Here is a 15,331-nt window from a genome sequence, read left to right as displayed (position 1 = left end):
TCAAGGCTGGGGTTTGTCTTCAGGGCTCTGACTTGTGCCCCAATGGTCAACAGCCCTTTGATCTCTGGGCTCCAGAGGATGTCCCCAGAACAGACCCTCAGGGGGACCTTCCAGCCATATGCATGGTGCTGATAGGTAGAGGAGTAACGACAGAAGCACAGGGGTGGTTCCTATACCTCACGGATCAGAATCCCCCAGGGGACCTGTTAACATTCCTATGCCTCCCCCAGACCCACTGAAGCAGATTGTTGTCCAGGAAGGGGAAATTACTACTCAGACACTACCCAAATACTGCTGTATAGTTTGAAGAACCTGATCCTCCCGCCTGTGTCTGGAGCTAAAACAGTGGGTTGTGCTCATGGGGATTTACTTGGGCAGGGCAGTGGACTAGAATTTGGGAGATCTAGGCTTAGTGTTGGCACTACCATTTAGTCGGTCCCTGTGTGACACTGGGTATGCCACTCACCTTTCAGTGTGCTTCGTTGTAAAATGAGGGATTTGGACCAGGAGAAACATCTAGAATGCAGACATGATCATTGGCATCTGTAGGAGGCTTCTCTATAGGCTTGGATGTCAGCTCTAAAGGATCCTTTTCTTCATGTCTCTGAGGACAGACCTGCTAGCTCAGTCTGGAGTTAGCCGCTGTTCAGTGTCACTGGAGGCAAAGTTGCTGAAGCCCTCTGTTTGGAGGCTGCGGGGTGGTGTGGAATGGTGGTGAGATTAAACAAGAAGCATGACAAGCCCTACCCCTTTCCTTTCTCCTCCTCTCCTCTCTCTTCTTCCCATATTCCAGTAAATAAGAGTTTCATGTATATAAGTCCATTTTTAAATTGAAAATATCCCATGGGAATGTTAAAGCCACCAATTGTTAATACTCTAGTATGAAATACTCAAATCTAGCCATTGGAAGACTTCCTGTTTAGTATTTGTGGTATTAAAGAAATTTGAGTGGATGGGTAATAGCACATGCACTTGGGTTCCTGGAGCCTGAGGTAGGGGACAGAGTGGCACAGCAAGGGAGGGGATGGCAGCCAAAGATAGTCATTGATTTGGTGGTTTTGCCTAGACCCTGGCAGTGGTGCGACAATACATCTCCTGTGATGCTTTGGGCAGAGATGCCCTAAAGTAGTGATGCTTCACCTAGACCATCTTCGAGTGAAGTTCTTATCACTCTTATTTTGTTAATTATACTGGAAATCAATCATTTTGGTTGCCCAGGAACTGGGTAAAGTTTAGGTCACTGTACTTCTCACTTTTCATGGGATCTTAAATCCAAATTTATCCCCCAATACTATTCTTTATTCAACTCTCACTCAGGTCACAAACTCAAACTCCATTCAGGTGAGCCCTGTGAAACACTGTGAAGAAACAGTGGCTGGTTTTGGATTCTGTGGGCTCTCTCCTTTTTCCCCAGTTTGTCTCTCCCTAGCCCACTCATTCTACATCCTTTCTACATGCGGATTCACTTGTATTTAGTAGCAATTATAATTTTTCCTCTTTCTTTGCTTTAGCGAAATAAACGAAGGAACAGAGAATCCTTAGGCATACTTTGTGTGTTCCTGTAGTCTCTGCCCCATTGTCTGAAAAACCTGACTTCATTTAGATGCCAATGAATCCATCAACGGGTTTTGTTTAAGCCATGTATTTACCAAGATCCTCACTTGAGCAGTGGCTTAACTTTTGAATCTTTGATTTATAATTTTACAGTTGCTGAGACAGAAAACCCACTCCTTTGGAGGAGCATGGCCTTTTCCTATACTGCTTCCCACCGCTGCTTCTGAGCTTCTTGAACCCTGGCCCCTGGACACCACTATGAAGAAGACCTTATGGATGGGCTACCTACCGCCTGAGAGAAGAGGAACATCAACTGCAGTTTCTAACTAGATTGCCTTCTTCATTTCAAGTAATGGCTGCCATCAGGGTCAAATTAAAGACAGACCAGCTGGACAGCTGCTTGGAGGACTAACCCATAAGGGCACTAAAATGTCCACAGTGTGCTAACACATCTATGGAAATATAGGGAGAGGAAAATAATACCAGCTGTTCTTTTAGGGAGAACTCTGTGCGGGGCTGGAAGAAATGGTTTGAAGTTTCTTGGTGGTGGAAAGTAGGTAGTAATCAGAATCTAGAGGAGCATGGGGATGGTTTACTGCAGGGATCCTGTCTTTTCTACTGGGATATATAAATTGGGTGTCCCAGCTGGATTGTTTGTGACCATGGAGGGTAGGCAGACTACCCCAGTGGTCCTCCTGCTCAATTCTTCTCCACACACAGCTCAGCCTGTCCTCTAGTAAAGATCCTGCAAGCAGTGGTTTGAAGGAGACACCAATTTATTAGCATACACATCTCCATTCTGCACTCTAGGGCTTGTAAATGAAGACACAGTCATAGATTGTCTCTCTTCCAGTTCTAGAATGTTAGCCCTTAATGTGCCTTCATTTACTCGGGGGATAAGGGTTGTTAGCTAACAGAGCAGATCAAGTCAAATGGAGCTTGAACTCTTGTGGGCTGGGTGATCAGATCCTGTGTTGAGTTAACTAGATGGAGACCAAGTGGAACTGAGATTTTCAAAAATATTTCGCTGAAGGGTGGTACTGTCAATTATTTGCAAATGAGGACATCAAGGAACATTCTTGGAATCATGAAATATAGAACTTGTGGTCGTGTTCAATAATTTAACAGACGGTTAAGTACCTAGTGGACACTGTGGAGACCTAAGACCAAGATAGACATGGTTCCTACCCTCATGGAACTTATATTCCAGTTTCTCTTGAGTGTGAAGAGCAGTGGCTACAGCAAACAAGTGGCCACAAAGATATTCTCAAGTCCAGGATTCCAATTAATAGAGTACTTTCTCTTGCCTTAATCATGCCTAGTGACCAAGCTTTTACAAGAATTATAAGTCTGCATTCAGGACTAGAGCCACATCTTCTGTCTTCCTGTCCAGCAGTCTTCATTGTAAGTCTGTGAACCAGTGTGAACTGTTTCCCTAGCAAGCTAAAGTCCCATGGTGTCAAGGGAAGGGCTTAGGATTAGTAGGATTTCTGGAAGGGGTGATATTCAGTGACTTGGGTCAGGAAATATGAAGGGATAGAGCCAGCAATTGCTTCTGTCCTATGTAGGAAAACTGCAGTGTGAGACATGCTGGGCTGGAAACTTTGAGACCCAGATTTTAGTCTTTATTCTAAGACTATCAAGCTATGTGACTATGGTCAAGTCACATGACATTCCACTTGGAGGTACCTTGAATGACTTCAAGATCCCTTCCAACTCTAAAAATGTTAACATCAGGCCCTGGACTACAGGACAACTGTCTAGTTTCTAACTCAACTCTTCCTAAGCTGTTAGGTCAAATAGATCTGCAATAGTCATTTGACTGTTATTTTTTGGAGGGTTTTTTTTTATCAACCTTGTAGGATACAATGAGTCTGTCTCTCCCCTTTGGAGTTGAGAAGGTTCTAGAAACATACCCTGTAGAGTTCATAGAGGCTTTATTCCCTTTTTAATCCTTTCTTCTCTCCCTGCCTTTCTCCCTCTCCTTTCCTTCATCACATTTCCATGGAGCATACACCACATGCTTTGCACTGGGTGTGGGCTAGGTTTGGAGATACAAGGTAAATCTGACATTTTCCCACACTCCAGAAGCTTTCACAGGAGAGGGGACAAAAACCCTCCTTCCTTTCATCTGCTGGCTTTCCTTTTGATGATGTTCCAGGGGAGTGTGCTAGTGGGTAGCTGGCTACAGGCAGGTGCCTCATTCTGCTCAAGCAATTTTGAGGTGCCCTGAGATACACATCCAGGTAATTATTTCAGCCCAGGGTCACCATGAAAAGATCTATGTCCAGATAAAAGGAAGAGATGACTTTTCACTTCTTGGAATAAATCTGAGATAACCCGCTATACAGTGATGGTCACTGTCTACCCCATCCTCTGCAATCCATCTTTGCTCAGGTGGGGAGACCCTGGGTGACTAGTTCGTAAACTTAAAAAAAAATCCCTCTCAATAAATAGACATCTTTCTTGTATACTGTGTTTCATATATTCACTATAGCTGGTGGCCTCTTTAAAAAGGAAAGGGAAAACACTAATCACACAAAAAGATATTGTTATATATTCTTACCTCATTGTGAATCCTATGTAAGTGCCTTCTCTTTATCTTTGTTTCTTCCATCATTAGCAACTCTATTTGACAGTTATCTCTAAGTGCAGAAAATACTTTATGGAAAAATAAATCAATGGAATTTCATATTCAGAATTGCTGACATAAACTGTTTTATTTGAGGCTTTTGTCTTGGGAAATAGTTTTAGGGACTTCAATATCTGGCTTAAACGCTGGAATTAATTACTCTTGACTCTCAATTTTGCCTCCCATTTGAGGTCAAGGAATGTACTGACACCTCCAGTTAATGCTTATACCTCTCTGTGGCCAAGAGCTTTAATTTTCTCTATTGCTTTCATTTTTCTTTGCAGCTGTACTGCATTACTAAATGGATTGATTAATGCTTCATCTCTTCTCCTTGTTCTTACTTTACCTCTTGTAAATATACTAAAAACAGTGTAAGGTTCACAACATCAGATGGCTGATAGGACTTACAAGAGAAACAAAGGGCCTGATAACTCACATAAATGGAAAATCGACCCTGGAATAATTGACAGCATATTCAAATATCTTAGTGTAGTGTTACTCTCATTAAGCAGAAGTGGTGTCAGTAAATCTATACAACTCTACATATTCTAATGAAAAGGGAAAATGTTTTCCTTTTACATGCTGGAGGAGCTGTAGCAGAAAAGGGAATATTTTGTCAAACGTTTCATATTTCCAAATATCTGGATATTGGCCATTATGAAGAAAAAATACAAATGATGGACTACCTCTTATATGCCTACTCCGAAGTCTTGTAGCTCCAGCCATTGACTCTAAGGCAATTTACATTTGTTTTCTCTGTCCTTCTTGACAGGAAACAAAAATCTAATTTTTTTAAGCAATTAAAATTCTTTTGCTTCAGCTAGGATGAAAGAATTAGGAGTTCTGTCTCCTTGTACATAATTGTATATTTCATCTTTCTTAATGATTGACAGAAAACAGATAAACTGAGACATCTCTGAATTGGGGTTGAATGTACTCTCTTGGTGGTCCCATTGCTAATCTGTTTGACTAGTTTGCAGGATTTCTTTACTCTGTAATGGAAAGGTTTATTAAATATGAGGGGTGCAAAGCTTTCTGAATACAAATGAACTTATTTGCCAAAATTTAAATGCTCCTTCTTGTCAGTGAGTGCCTGTCTCACTTAATAGGATCCAAATTGAATAATAAAGAAAATTAGACTATATTGTACCTCAAGAGAAATCGTGCATGAATTATAACATAATAGTGAGGGGGAAAGGGGTCATATTTTTGAAAAAAGAGTAGATGATTTGGATCATATAAAAATGATTAACTCAGAGAAAATGAATTCTTTTCAAAGAAATATACTAATTCAATGAGCAGGATTTCCCACGCACAAGCAATCTACACCTTTGGCTAGCTTAGAATTTTTTTTGGCTGTGCCACATAGCTTGTGGGATCTTAGTTCCCTGACCAGGGAATGGACCTGGGCCCTCGGCAGTGAAAGCACCACGTTCTAAACACTGGACCGCCAGGAAACTCCCAGGCTAGCTTAGAATGAAACTCATAATCATATGGAAATGCATGGTAGGTTTCAGTGGTTACAATTTACTACCTTATTCCATCATATACCTGTGATGGAGTTGGAAATCCAATAAACATCCATTGAAAACTGAACACAGATCTCCAGAGAAGTACAATAGGGAGACAGAATTTGAGAAATTGCCCCAATTCCTTCTTTAATCATGGGGTAACGAGGCTGTCCCTTGGTCAGTGTGTTTATTCCCATTGCCTTGATGTCATCACTAATAAAGCTGATGATCACAATGCCTTTCCCCTGCCAGCATCCGAGGGGCACTGTGGGAAGAAGAGGGCCGCCCTCTTGGCCAGGGAGGCAGGCTGGGAGAACTTCAGCAGCTACACAAACTGTTGACCATGCTCACGGATGGAAACAGAGTCCACGTGTCGAGTAAAATAAACCAGTAGAGGGGAAGTGAGGAAGAACATAAAGGTGGGACTGTGCAAAGACAGGAATTGGTCCCTGTCATACACTTGAAATAGGAAGGTACCAGTTGGAAAAGGATGAAGTGAGGAAGGATCCTAAAGTAGAGAAAATAAAGGGAAGAATGAATGTCTCCAGAGTTTGCTGAAATTAATTATCCTGAGATTTCAGGAGGAGGAAAGGAAGATCAAGAGAAATGGAAGAAGGCTCTGAAGCCTGTGAAGTTTCAAAAACAAAAGAAAACGCAAACAAAAAAGTTTAAAAAGTAAAGTCATGCTTTTCTTGGAGAAGAGACTGGGCATTAACAGAAAGTTTGATGACAGCAGGATTTGTATTTAGGGGTTTACTTTCAAGCTAAGAGAAGTTTTATATGACACAGATGCAAAAGACATTAATGTCTTTTGGCCACGATACTGGGCTTCAATTGCAAAGGGGAAAAAGAATGGTCAGCGCATCTCAGATAAACACCAACTGTGCAATATTTCATTTGAGATTTGTATTATCTCCAATTAAGTAAAAAAAAGAGACCTAGTGAATTTGATTGCCTCTGTAGGAAGGCTTGAGAATTAGAAACCTAGATTTCCCACATGGGATGATAATTTGATATTAAAAATTAATAAATAGAGAGTCTGGGGACATTAAGATTCATCTCCACCATTTCAAATCATGATCCACACCTTCAGAAAAAAAGAGCTTGGGACTTGGAAAGTAGAAAGGAGAAGGGAAAGAGATGACTGATGGGTGGGTGAGCAAGAAGGGGGAAATGAATGCTGCAAACCAAATAACTACACAAATTGTGAGAAAATTAAATGAACAACAGAGTTTGAAAGATAAGTGGTTAATGAGGAATATGAGATAATAAGACATTTTAAAATAGGAAATTACTATGGAAAGTGAGGATGAATGATGAATTACATGGGAGATGATTAAGGTACACAGGAAGGCAAGGAAGGGAGGAGGTAACTGGGATGGAAAACAAAACGTGACTAATAGGTGGAAAGGGCAGGCTTGAACTCTCGGCAGCATGTCCCCCAACCTCTGGAGAACGTGCACAACCTAGAAATAAAGGAGGAACAGATGAAAAGAGTTCACGGTTAACGTGAAATCCTGAGGACAACAGAGGAAGCAGTAAGTGTCATTTGTCCTCAGGAATGAAAGCATTTCTAGAGAAATGTATTAGTCTGGGTCGTCCATTCATCTACGAGTAGAATTGTCTTCATCTACTTCTTACAAAATGTTAAATTACAAAATGAGTGCTATTAAAGAAATGCTAAGCACTGTCAGGGGAAGTTGAAGAAAAGATTGCATCTAGAACAACTGAAGTGGGGACAAAGTGAGCAAATCTGTTCACAGTCTTTTATATAAAAGTTTGAAATTCAGCCTCTTAAGGAAAAAAACTGGAGAGAATTTATCCAACTAGAAATGTGGGCAGTGATGGGGGAGGGGAGATTTTTTACTGTTGTAAATATTTTAGAATATATTCTTCTACAATATTTTTTTTTCCTCATCAAATGAGTGCGATTAAGCTAAAAAGCTCCTGGGTATTGCTTTAAACACACTGGATGAGAGGGTTTACAGCAATGTAAAGTATCCCTAGTAGTAGAAATAGCATAAATTTTTTAAGAAGATTAATATCTGGAGCAGGTCTAAATGCTTGTGATTATCCTTTCGCTTTCTCGTGTTTGTGCAGGGGATTCCTTTCAGCCAGACAGTACCAGACCCCCTTCAGAGGGAAGCTGATAAAGTAATTTAGGTGGAAAGGCCTAATGAGATAATGATGTTAAGGCCAGTTAACACCTAATAAGAACATAACCACCAGGGATGATATTGTTGCTTATTAATTATAATGATGATGTGGAGGAAAGAGACAAGGTGGCACTCATTTAGCAGAGAGCACTCAGGAGTAAAGCTGTTTTCTCAAAGGGCAAGTTGCAGGCAGTTAGAGTTAGAAGTAGGGCAACATGTAGCTGAGTTTGAAATTTATGGCCGTTGGGTTATACTGGCGACCACAGAACTGGAGGCCAAGCAGGAGGTAACAGATGCCTTCCTGATGGTGACCAAGCCTGGAATGGAGACTGCTGTGGTTGCAGGGCCGGGCCATGCTCAGAGTCAGAGACTCCGGGCTGAGTTTTGGGGGCTGTTCTCTTGCCTCAGATTCCACAGTGGTCATTCGTGGGCAGACAGGCAGGTGTCCAGAACTGGACTGGGTGTGTTTCCAGTTCTGTGACCTTCCCCTCCACTCCACTTGGTCCTGGGAATCAGACCCATAGCGTAACTCTTCAATCGGTGATGGTGCCCTTCCCTGTTGAGGGAGCCCAAAAGATCCTTTGCGCCTGTTTTGAGAGTCACAGACTTGATCTGTTGCCTTCATCTGCTGACCTGAATGTAAGGTTTCTTGGTGTTAATCATTGCCCCTGCTCTGCTTCCTGAATTCCCCGTGGGTGTGGTTCATCCAGGGCAGGGGAATTGTATAAGTTCATTGCAGATACACTGGTGTCCGTATTAGTCACGGAGCAGGAGTCGAGGATATGAGGAAGAAGCAGCCATGCGAAAAAACTTGAAGGTTTTGGAAATCTTGAGAGTCCTCAAGGGAGGCACAGCAGCTTGAAGTCCAGGAACAATCTGGGTAAGCAGATTTGGGGCCGTTAGGGATATTGGAAACTCTTCTCCTGATACACTGTCTTTCGCCTCACTATGTGGGTCTCTATCTGGGTCCTAGAGACTACGCTGTCACTCACTCGTCTCTGGGTCTTTGGATGCCACCTCTGCAATAATAGGACGTAGTTTTCCACACCTTCCTGTGCTATTAATTTTATTAGCTGGATGAGGGCCATCTCACAGGATTTTTCTTGTTCTATGTGATGACGTCACTGACCCTGCCATAGAAAGGAAATAACTTCCTCATCGTTAACTTCTTAAAGCAAGTATTTTTGTATTTATTAAATGTGTGGTTTGAGAGGCAGGAAGTGAAGAGTGCTGGACAGGAAGACAGAAGATGTGGCTCTATTCCTGACCCTTAGACATATCCCTGTAACCTTGGATAAATCTCTTGCTTTTCTGAGCCGCAGTTTTGCCATCCATAAGGTGAGAGTTTGGTGAGGGTAATCTTTATGGTTTTAAAGTTATTTCCAGCCTTAAAATTCTACATTTAAGCGTATATGTGTGTAAGGATCCTACCTCTATTAAACCTTTATGAGAGAATGACAAATACCGCCTTAAATCCATGGTTCAGAGTGGACAATTAAGGTTGGAGTTACTGAAGAAACAGTGGCATAACTATTTACTGAGCACTAACTAGTGACCTGGCAGCCACAACCTTAAAGGCAGGTGTTTTACAGGTGAGGAAATGAAGGCTTCAAAAGGTGGAAAAGACTGTTTAAAATCCTATAGTTAATGAAGGAGTGGGGCCAACATTCAACTCTGCTCTTCCTGAAACAGAAGTCCTTGACCTTAATCAACGTGTGCCCATCTTCCACTCTTTAGAACTCAATACTTATGTCCCATACCTGCTGGAACTAGTCACTGAAGTTTTCTTCAGTTACAGTGGTTCTCAACAGGTGATGGAAGGAAGGAGCAACGCAGGGAGTGGCTTGACAAATCTCCCTAGTTGATTCTGATACACACATCTCGCTGCCTCTAAACCCACTCTGAGACATCACCGGGTCAGTCACACTAACATGATGACAGAAACAGTACCTTACTGGAAAACTTTCTGCCATGTGCCGGTTCTCACTTCTGCTTCTCTCAGCATGGCTTGGGGGGTAGGTAGAGGCACCAGACACAATTATTTCTCTTGTCTTCCAAATGGGAAATTGAAGCAAAGAGAATAGAATAATGCAACTTCACACACCCAGTGGTCAAAGAACGACATGAGGACTCATACCTTAAGACTCCAGCCACCACAGAACGTTGTCTTTCTAGACAATTCAATTAATAGTGTATTTTATACACAGGGAAAAACATCACTTTTTTCCCCTTGGAGTTTCCTAGTAGATGTGTCATTTCAGTGACATTAATTTATTCAGAATATCTGTAAACCCAGCCTCTATGAATAGTGTCAACTGTAATAGCCATTAACAAATACCAAATGGAGGAGAATGATTTCTTAACCAGGCATTTTTATGAACAAAAAATGACTTTCTAGACCTTCACTGATTGGTCCCAGAAAAATGCTTTATCAGGGTTGTTAAGAGAGTTCAGGCATTCAAAACAGAGAGATGCTCTTCATTGTTCATATCTTCTTTGAAAGTAATAAAAAGATTAATTCCTTTTTGAAAATAAAAATATCAGCACCTAGAATTTCAAATTACTTTTCAAGAATTAATTTTAATGCCACATAGACAAAGCCCCAGACTTAGTTTTTTTTTTTTTTTCCAGACTTAGTTTTAATCTACAGTTCTTTATAGTTTAAAATGCCTTTTTTTGGTCTTTCTGTATTTTGGTTTCTTCTCTTTTCCTTTGCTGAATAAACTCTAAATTTTTGCTCAGTATGGTTGAATTCACTTCATTGTGAAAAGTTAGAAATAGCCAGCTATAGGATTTGATTAAGTAAAGACAGAATACAATATTGCCATTTAGAAGAATGAGGCAGCTCTATATGGAATGATGTCTAAGATATATAGTTAAAATTTAAAAAGCAAGATATACAACAACATGTATGGTAATCTGCCATTTATATAAATACAACATATCTGTGTTTATTCACATTGCCTAGCTGTGAAAGAACATTTAAGTATCTGGTAATAGTGGTTGCCTCTGGGGAGAAACTGACTGCTGGGAAATTAGAGGGAGATTCTCTATATACCCTGTTGTCCCTTTTATATAGTGTATCACATTCATGTGTTATCTATTCATTTTCTTTTATAAAGACAGAGGTAGAGCCTTTTTTATTGAGATGGAAAAATACAAAAGACATGTTGTTCGGTATAAAAAGCAAGTTGAAGAATAGTATGAATAGTATATGATTCTATTTTTATAACTTAATTATACATACATATATGTATGTTATAAATACACCCATACACATCTCTAAGGATATGCACCAAATTAACAGTGGTTCCCCCTAGAGAGTAGAATATGAGAAAGAATGTGTATGTGTGTGTGTGTGTGTGTGTGTGTGTGTGTGTGTGCTTTCATTTCCTTGTCCTGTGTACTTCTATATTGTCTGCTTTTTTTTTTACACAAACTACATACTAATTCACAATAACTTAAAAACTTATAAACCCAACCAAAGGATTGCACTTGACTTCTACACACCTATAATCAAAATTTCCCAGAACAGCCCTTCCAGTCAGCCATTTTTTGTTTTTTATATCCCACAGATTCACTTCAGATCTCTTCCTTGACTTCTTCCCTGAAGTTTTCTGAACTTTCTGTTCCTTTATCTTTGCTCTCCTACATTCCCCTCTATGAGTAGGGCCCAGATAAGGTCATGACCAAGAAACGATAGTAACACTAGTGACAGTTCCTCTCTCAACTTTCCCTTTAAATCATTCCAGAATGATGCAGCTGAAATCCCCCTCATTCTTACTTTACAGACTTCAACCTTGGGTTAAATCTAACTATCTATTTCAAGAAAATTTCTCTGCTTTCTGGATCAATCCTATCAGCACATAAATATGCTATAGCTCCAATCTCAAACAAAAACAAAACTCTTGGCTTTGTTTTACTTTGTTTGCTTAGTTTTAGTGGTGAAACCTCCACTCAACTCTCTCAATTCCACACACCTTCTCCAAATACTGTTCCATTTCTCTGTGCTCCCTTACAGCAATTTTCCTTGAAAGAGCTGTCTTTCCTTTTGTAAAGACACTTCCTCCCCTACCATTCATTCTTTTTTTTTTCCCCATACATTCTTAAAACCACTCCTCTCAGGCTTTCTGCCCTACCACTCTCCCTCAACTGTCTTGTCAAGGCCACTTAGGGCATTTACTTGCCAAATCCAATGATCAATTTTTAATCCTCATTTTCTCTCTCATCTCATTTACAGTTGATCACTTTCTCTTTCTTGAAACGCTTTCTTCTCTTGGCCTTCTGGACACCTTTCTTGGATCGCCTTCTCCCTCACAGTCTGCTGCTTTTTCGTTTCTCCTTTATCCTCTTCATCTTGAAATATCAGGACTGCTCAAGGCTCAGTTCTTGAGTCAACCTGCCTTCTCTATTTAAACTCATTTTCTTGGTGATCTCATCTAGCCTCTTGACTTTGAATACCATTTCCATGCTGATGTCTTTCAACTTTTATGACCAAACCCCAACCTGGCCCTAAACTACAGACCCTTTGTCTTCAAGGCCTATAATGCTTCCAGTACTCACACTACATCCCTGAACTCATCCTCTATCACCCCCTTCCCTGTTCTCAGGCCATATTGACCTTCTTGCAGCTTTTTGAACATGCCAGGAATACTCCCACCTCAGGACCTTCACACTTGCTGTAGCATCTGTCTGCAGTGCTCTTTTTTCAGATACCCACATGGCTCAGTTCCCTCCCTTTATTCTACCCAAATGTCACCTTATCAGAGAGCTTTCCTTGAACACTTTTAGAATAGCACTTGCCTATCTTGCTGTGCCCCCTTCACCCCTTTATTTTTATTCTGAGCAGTTACTATAATCTGAAGCATTATGTATCTATTAGACTGTTATTTGCTCATTATATATCTGCACTGGAATGTAAGCTCCATGAGAACAGGAACTTTATTTTGTTCACCACAGTATTCTCAACATCAAGAAAAATGATTGTTATAGAGAAAGGTGCTCAAAAAATATTTCCTGAATATTGAATAAGGAATGTTGAAGGATTCACTATAGTTTCCTTTAGCACATTCAAATTACATGAAATTTGTCTTAAGGCAGTTTATTTCTCCATCTCAACTTTCTCACGTTTTCCTTTTAAAAATCTGTTTAAACTTTATTTTGAAATAATTATAAACTCACAAGTATTTGTATAGTCCAGGGAAGTGCCGTGTACCCTTCACCCAGCTTCCCCCCAAAGTTACATCAGATATAACAATCCTTTAAAAAAAATATTATTAGTTCCTTGGTGTCCTTTCCTAAAGTTCCACCTGTTCTCTTCTATGAGCTTTTCTTTACAGGCTTCCAGAACTCTTCATCTCTTATTTCTTGCCAAGCCATTGATGAGCTTTCTTCAACACCAACATCAAATCCCTTTTCCAAGATAACCGTCCTAAGCATGGGAGGGATAGAATACTTCAATTAAGTGTGAAAACCGGGTTTTATTTTTAATACTAACAAATAATCCAAAAGAAGAGAAAAACTGTTTCATCTCTTAAGCTTGCAGGATCTATAGAGAGATACTGTCTCCTCTGTAAGTTCTGAATAGCAACCTGCTTTGCTGTGATTTTTAAGGACATGCAAAATGATAATTTGTTGACTCCAGTGTGTACTTTTATCTTGTTTATGCAACTATTTAGAAAGAGTTGAATAAAAGCAAATATATGATTTTCTATATATGTATTCATATTTCTTTTAAAAAATTATTCTGCTGAGTACATGTCATTCACTTATTCAACAAATATTTATTGTGTACTACTACTATGTGCCAAGACTCCATGCTAACAATGGTCTTTTATCCCCCAAGATGATATGGAATAAACATTACCTTTAAGACGCGACACATCCAAAAAGATAGATTGAAAACTCCTGTTTTCCAGGTAAGTGGGTTACTCCCCAATGGAATGGGCATTCATGTTCAGGAGACAAGGGCATTATTATGCTCTACTAATTGGTTTTCAGGGTTAAAAAAAATCAATGTTCCTTTCAATGTGTCTGAAATATATAAAATAACCTACCATTTAACAAGATAAGACTCACTGATTTAATGATCAGTACAAAGAGGATATGACTGGGATATCATCAACCTCTATAGTTAAAATGAGCATGTATTAAACTCCTTTAAAAAATTCCTTTCCATATTAAATATTAATTAGAAACCTGCCCCATGTCAGTGTTCTTCTCTTATAATTAATCCTTCTCCTTTCTAGTATTAGTACGGTGATCATTTATCCCGTTTGCCTGAAATGTTCTAATTCACACCTGTTGTTCCAGCGTAATTGTTAATTGCACCCCCTTTTGCTCCCTAAAAAAAAATCTTGGTTTGGACGATAAATTATACAGTCAAACTAAGTATCAGGGTCTCTGGGATGAACGATCAAGGCGCCATTCCTATTTATTGGTATTACCTTGTCACAAGCTGTAAAAACAGTTTTCCTTTTGATTGTTTCTTCCTGAGTTGTCACAAAGACCTTCACATAAAACCACTCTGTCCCATTAAAGCAATTATTGAAACCCCCTTCAGTAATGACCACTTGTTTTAGTTTTCCTCCTCAGGTTCCAAAGATGAAATGTAGACATTGCTTTTGCTGGGTCAGCATCATAATTGTTCAGAGGCACAGCCTCGTACAGGGAAAATTTTGCCTATCTAATCCACAAGAACCTTAAAGAGACATTTTTCCTTGGTAACATTATCTGGTAGAAATAGTCTGTGATTCACTACTAATTTTAGCCCAAAGAAAGGAAAACCCAACATACTTAATTTCAATGGAAAATGTGTAATTCTGGACCAAGATACCTAATGTCTCTAGACTACAACCAGGGAATGAATAACGGAAAGGTGAATTTGGGTGGCCTCCTTAGATATAATCTCCGTTAAAACTATTTAATCTCTGTGGTTCACAAGGAAAGCTTTTCTTGAGTTGATGAATGGAATGACATTTCTGAGATTAAATGTTTCTATAACTATATTCTTGGCTGATTCTAGTAGCTGCACCACCACTGATTCATTATTTAATTTTGGAAAATTGATCACTTTCTTTTCTTCTGAGGTTGTGTCCTCCTAGCACCAAAGCACTCAATCAAGTCAATGGTTTTTTTTAAAAAAAAAACACATTTTAAAAACATGAGGGGACTTCCCCGGTGGTGCAGTGGTAAGAATCCACCTGCCAATGCAGGGGACACGGGTTCGAGCCCTGGCCTGGGAAGATCCCACAGGCCGCGGAGCAACTAAGCCCGTGCGCCACAACTACTGAAGCCTGCGCACCTAGAGTCCGTGATCTTCAACAAGAAAAGCACCGAAATGAGAAGCTGGCACGCCGCAAAGAAGACTTGTCCCCACTTGCCCCAACTAGCAAAGCCCGCACGCAGCAACAAAGACCCAAAGCAGCCATAAATAAAGAAACAAACAAATAAATAAAATAAAATAAAAACATGGGATC

The 15,331-nt window shown here is 40.0% G+C and overlaps 1 long non-coding RNA gene across 1 annotated transcript; it reads right to left on the bottom strand.

Moving 5' to 3' along the window:
• Positions 1-8,448: 8,448 nt before the first annotated feature.
• On the bottom strand, positions 8,449-14,396 carry LOC132524257 (uncharacterized). The gene is made up of 3 exons (XR_009541832.1): positions 13,720-14,396; positions 13,163-13,284; positions 8,449-8,729 (listed from the first exon to the last, which is right to left on the bottom strand). It is a non-coding gene; the product is annotated as an uncharacterized LOC132524257 (long non-coding RNA).
• Positions 14,397-15,331: the final 935 nt, after the last annotated feature.

This window comes from Lagenorhynchus albirostris, chromosome 8 (assembly GCF_949774975.1).
Source record: "Lagenorhynchus albirostris chromosome 8, mLagAlb1.1, whole genome shotgun sequence".
Classification (NCBI taxonomy): Eukaryota; Metazoa; Chordata; class Mammalia; order Artiodactyla; family Delphinidae; genus Lagenorhynchus; species Lagenorhynchus albirostris.
The sequence above is the reverse complement of the archived record's forward strand: the minus strand, read 5'-3'. Positions and strand labels throughout refer to the sequence as shown.